Source organism: Neophocaena asiaeorientalis, unplaced genomic scaffold (assembly GCF_003031525.2).
Source record: "Neophocaena asiaeorientalis asiaeorientalis breed wild unplaced genomic scaffold, Neophocaena_asiaeorientalis_V1.1 scaffold429, whole genome shotgun sequence".
In the NCBI taxonomy this organism is placed as follows: domain Eukaryota; kingdom Metazoa; phylum Chordata; class Mammalia; order Artiodactyla; family Phocoenidae; genus Neophocaena; species Neophocaena asiaeorientalis.
In genome coordinates this window covers 3,161,803-3,167,467 of record NW_020173550.1, presented here as the reverse complement: position 1 = coordinate 3,167,467, position 5,665 = coordinate 3,161,803, and the positions used below count along the sequence as shown (strand labels likewise).

The 5,665-nt window shown below is 47.3% G+C and overlaps 2 protein-coding genes across 3 annotated transcripts in view; one reads left to right on the top strand and one right to left on the bottom strand.

Annotated features, from left to right (window-relative positions):
- RHOBTB2 (Rho related BTB domain containing 2) overlaps positions 1 to 398 on the bottom strand; it is a 27,612-nt gene extending 27,214 nt beyond the window's left edge. Inside the window, exon 1 of the mRNA XM_024747685.1 lies at positions 308 to 398. The gene's annotated coding sequence lies outside the window, so the exon portion shown is untranslated. The remainder of the gene's footprint in view (positions 1 to 307) is intronic.
- PEBP4 (phosphatidylethanolamine binding protein 4) overlaps positions 19 to 5,665 on the top strand; it is a 253,860-nt gene continuing 248,213 nt past the window's right edge. The window contains exon 1 of one of the 2 annotated variants that reach the window (XM_024747687.1): positions 19 to 175. The gene's annotated coding sequence lies outside the window, so the exon portion shown is untranslated. Of the gene's footprint in view, positions 186 to 5,665 lie in introns of both variants that reach the window. The other variant, XM_024747686.1, reaches the window with a different exon arrangement.

The following is a 5,665-nucleotide window of genomic DNA, read 5'->3' as shown; positions in this document are numbered from 1 at the left end:
CCCTGAGTCTGGCTGCCTCTGGTTGCTGGGCCACCGTCAGGGGGCTGCTGCACCTTGATGGGGAAGACACCTGATTCCTAACCGACCTGGCCCTCTTGCTGCCTTCACGCCTCCCTCCTTCCGAGAGATCACATTCTGAGAACCCCGCGTTGTACTGCGTGCTAGGAGTAACCAGGTGAGGACAGGTGAGCACAGGTGGGGACATGTGGGGCAGCCAGGGCTCGCTGCAGCTCCTGTCTTTTCCCCAGGCACAGAGAAAGGGCCCAGGGTGGTCTCGGGACAGGTGGGACATGAGTGATGGACTTACCTGCCGTCTCTCCTCTGGGGCCCGGCTGGCCTGTCACCATTCCCTGTCCGGAGGCAGTGTCCTGGGCCAGGTCAGTGGGAGGGAATGCATGAAGAAACAACCACAGGGATTTTTAGGGGCTGGGATCCAAAGACCAGCCTATGGGGAGCCAGGTGAAGGGCATGGTTACTGTATCCAGGGGTGGAACCAGCAGGCAGGCCTCCTGGTCAGTTCCTGCCCCACCCAGGGCTGTGCAGAGCTCAGAGATAAGCTACCTGTGTAGGAGTCCTATAACCCATCTTTGGGCAGGTGAGCATTCCTGCTGCCTCGCCCAGCCCCTGACCCCCAGGGCCCTGCTTTGCTCTGCCCTCAGGCTCTCATTGTGACTTCTGTCCTGGTCTCGCTTCCTCCCCAGTGACTCAAATTGCTTTGGAATTTCACCCACCAGCTTTTTTCTGACGCACATCCTGGGAGCCTGGCTTGGAGCCAAGGAACAACGCTGTTGCTCCAACCCCACCAGTGATTAATTTTGGCTCCCTGAGCTAAAGGCTATATAGAGTTGTGGTAAAGGAAGCCAGGCTGGAGAAGCAAGGGGGGGGGACGCAGGGGGGGACCCGGGGTTTGGGGTGGGGCTGGACAGGAAGGCTTTCTTCCTGCTTCTGCTCACCTGCACGCAGGTGGAAAACAAACAGCAGAAAAGCTATTGGCTTGTCGTGATTAGACATACCTGGCTGACCAGCCAGGGAACTCAAGAAGATGCAGCAAGGAAGTTCAAAAACCTAGGCCGGCCTCTGTGCTTCTTGGATTTCTGGGTCTCGGTTTACCCTGTTGTGAGTCTTAAAGATTTGACAGCCCCTAATTTTAAATGCTAAGAACAACAGCTTGGTTACTTCTTTGATGAACCATCCATATCACTCCCAACGGCTTGAACTCCGTTACCTCCCCATTTTGAATATTATGTAAGGGACTGCCCGTGGGTGGGATTGTGGAGAAGAAAAGGGAGTGTTGTCATGACAGTGCCCTGGGCTGGGAATTGAAGAGCTGGATTCATTTCCAGGTCAGCCATCACCCCGTTAAGTATCTCATCGGGGGAAAAGGGAGAGGATGCCCACGGTCCTGACAGTACTCACCTCCTGGGGTCTCTGATGTATGCCGCAGTGGCTGCTTGGCTTAGTGTGTCTCCCTCACCTCCCCCTCCTCCAGAAGGCAATTGCTTTTCCCATCCCCTCACCAGACTGCCCCTGACCTCTGATCTCCCCCAGCTGCCCAGGACTCACAGTCCCACCCTGTCCCTACCAGCAGCTCTGTTGAGAAAGAAAGGATTCTGTGGTCTGGCCCCCAAAATGAATTCAGGTCAAGAGGGTTGGCCTGTCCAGTGAAGGTGATGCCCAGAGGTCTGGCCAGTACGCTGTTCTCTGGTAGGGTAGGTCTCATGTGCAGGGGGCCCTAGGGAAGCGTGCTGTCAGCCTTCATCCCACCTCCTCCCTCTTAGCTACCCTCGAGGGGCCATGATCATTTGGGAAGATGCTGAGAAGTAAAGAGTGGGGATAAGGGAATGGGTCTGTGCCTCCATACCCATACCAATGATTATAATCAGGAAATATTTTCAAGTTAAATCACCTTTCATAAGGCAACAATATATCATGACCAGATAGGTTTAAGAGTTTGGAATCCCGAGTCAAGACTGAGTTCATATCAAAGGAGTTCCACTTACAGGCTTTGGACATGCTGCATGTTTCCTTCTGTAGTTGTTACCTTTCTAAGTGATATGATATATGATATATTAAAGTGTTACACATATCCAAGCTATAAAACACAAGGACCCAAACAACTGTGAACCCCTTACTCAATTTAAAAAGTATAACACGGGCTTCCCTGGTGGCGCAGTGGTTGAGAGTCCGCCTGCCGATGCAGGGGACGCGGGTTCGTGCCCCGGTCTGGGGGGATCCCACGTGCTGCGGAGTGGCTGGGCCCGTGAGCCATGGCCGCTGAGCCTGTGCGTCCGGAGCCTGTGCTCCGAAACGGGAAGAGGCCACAGCAGTGAGAGGCCCACGTACCGTAAAAAAAAAAAAAAGTATAACACAACCAATACACGGCATGGTTGAAGCTGCAAATGTGTAATTCCCCTTTACCACTGCCCGCCTCTCCAACAGAGGGACCCCTGATCTCCATTTCGTCTTTGTCATTTCCTTGATGACTTAAAAGTGTTTATGTCATATTGTGTGGGCATCCCTAAATAATATACTGTTTAGGTTTGCTTGTTTCAAAGTTTTAAGAAGTGTTGTACTGTATGTACACCATCTTGTTGGACTTGTGTTTTTCTCAGCCTTATGTTACTAAGATACAGCCACACTGATGTGTGCAGCTGGGTTCCATCATTTTCACTGCAGTGTCATTTCCAGGGCTATAGCGTATTATTCTGCTGTCCAGTTTTTTGCTATTATGAAAACCGCTTCTTTGAATCTTCTTGAACTTGTTTTCAGGTGCACACATTCAAGCATTTCTCACCGGTAGATATGTAGAACTGGGATTGCTGGGTTACAGTGTACGCGCACGCTGAACTTGACAAGATCACAGCAAAGTGTTTTCCTAAGTGGCTGTAACACCAGCAGTGTAGGAGAGGTCTAGTTGCTCACATTCTCATCACCACTTGCCTTTTCAGACCTCAGCTTTGCCTCTTCTCTGTTGGATGCATGATGGTATCTCTGTGTTTCTCTGATTACTTACAAGGCTGAGTGGTTAGCTTCATACGTTTTGGTACATTTGTGTTTCTTCTTCTATGAGGTGCCCATTCATGTCCTTTGCCCATTCTTTGGACACCATCACGTTGTTATCATGAGTGATTTGTATGAGTTATTTATATATTCTGGAACTAATATTTTTTAGTAATATAAACATTATATATCATAAAACATTATATATTTTAATATAGAAAAAATATTTCTAACTTTTTCAGCTGTGTGTGTGACAAATGTTTTCTCCAGGGATATGTCTTGTGCTATGACTCTCTCTCTTCTTTTAAAATTAATTAATTTATTTTTGGCTGCGTTGGGTCTTTGTTGCTGCGCGCGGGCTTTCTCTAGTTGCGGCGAGCGGGGTCTACTCTTCGTTGCGGTGCGTGGGCTTCTCATTGCAGTGGCTTCTCTCGTTGCAGAGCACAGGCTCTAGGCACGCGGGCTTCAGTAGTTCTGGCTCGCAGGCTCTAGAGAGCAGGCTCAGTAGTTGTGGTGCAATGGCTTAGCTGCTCCGCGGCATGTGGCATCTTCCCGGACCAGGGCTCGAACCCGTTTCCCCTGCATTGGCAGGCGGATTCTTAACCACTGCGCCACCAGGGAAACCCTATGTCTCCCTTTATGGTGGCTTTTGATAAACATGCATTCTTAATTACATTGCAGTTGAAATGATCAAGTTTTATTTCCTGGCTAGTGTATGTTATGTCTTGACACCAGGGAAACCCTATGTCTCCCTTTATGGTGGCTTTTGATAAACATGCATTCTTAATTACATTGCAGTTGAAATGATCAAGTTTTATTTCCTGGCTAGTGTATGTTATGTCTTGATTAAGAAACCCTTTTCCTATCCTAAGGTAATAAATATAGTTTTCTGTATTTTTTTCTCAAACACGTTAAGCTTCCTTTCCTGTTAAGATCTCTATCTGAGTTCATTTTTATCAATTAGGTTTTCTGCTTGTTTTCATTAAGAAAAAAATGAGCGTTTTATTTCTAAAATATTTCTCTGGTTCTATAATTAACAAGTGCTCATTAAGACGCGTTAATAATTGCAGAAAATGTGGAAAATATGGAAAATTAAAAGCCACTAAAATTTTCACTACCAATAGATATAGCTGTAAAAAATACATAGTATAACTCCAGGTATATGACATTACATTCCTTTTTATATCTTATTTTTTCTGATTATACAGGCTCATTTAGAAAGTAGAGAATAAAGGAAAATAGTGTGTATTTATGCTACCTTGAAAGTATTCAATGTGCCTCTCAACATTCCAGCTGGTTATTCAGAAGCAGAGTTCTCCACTGCTGAGAAAATTCCAGATCATGGTCATTACCCCCACCAGTGCAAAGACTTTCTAGCCTTTCCTTGGTCAGCAAGAGACTCATGTGCACCCCATGGAATAAGCATATTGTGAGGGGGACCCTCAGCAACCCAACATAATTTGAAACGGACCCAAGCAAATCCCACAAAAACAAATTGGATTATTGACTACTCTATGGAACCATCCAAAGTACATGAAATCAGTTATTTATTTATTTACATACTTATTTATTTATTTTTTAAATGCGGTACACGGGCCTCTCACTGTTGTGGCCTCTCCCGTTGCGGAGCACAGGCTCCGGACGCGCAGGCCCAGCGGCCATGGCTCACGGGCCCAGCCGCTCCGCGGCATGTGGGATCTTCCCGGACCGGGGCACGAACCCGCGTCCCCTGCATCGGCAGGCGGACTCCCAGCCACTGCGCCACCAGGGAAGCCCCTTACTTATTTTTAATCTGTAATTTTTTTAAACATCTTTATTGGAGTATAATTGCTTTACAATGTGGTGTTAGTTTCTGCTGTATAACAGAAATCAGTTATTTAAATGATAACTAAGTCCTACCTCTACCAAAAACATTTTTTTTCCCTTAAGGTAGAAAATAAAAATAAAGGTAGAAAATAAAAAAATAAGGTAGAAAATAAAAACCAAATACTTTCCCCCCACATTTTACTCACGCTTTGCTATGGCCAAACTGTGAACCTCAGACTTTCAGCCCTTTTTTGGCGAAACTCTTTGAGCTCTATTTCACTGGATTGATGTAAAAGTAGGGTCCATATCGGTGCAAACATGCTACATGTCACCTTTATTCCCACTTAGGCATGTGGCCGGCAGAGCTAATCAACCAGATACCCACTATGAGGCTGGAAGCTACCTCACAATCCCCAAGAAAGACTGTCTGTATCAATGAGCTGGACTTGGCCCAAAAATCTGAAGTCTGGTTTGCTAGGTAGTTCCACCTTGCTACACTAGAAAGGCTTGAGAATGAGAGAGCAGAAAGAGGAAGCAGCAGACAGCTGGGAGGACAGCCGAGCCCTCCCTGGCAGGTGGAAAGGCCAGGGCACTGGGGGAGGAGTTCCGAACAGACATTGCCATCTCGCCTAGACACTGTCCTGGGCCTGCGTGATGGAAACAGTGGTGATGGCCTCAGGCCAGTAGCCTCTGAGTTTTCCTGCACATGGGCTGGGTGGAATGGTGAGAGGACAGAGCTGGGAGCAGTGCAAGGCTTCTCTCTTCTAGTTCTGCTGCAGAAATGCCTGGGCAGGTCTCGATGCTTTAGCCTCTCCAGTGACAGACATCACCGTTTATAGATTGGGGCCTTTGAGATCCA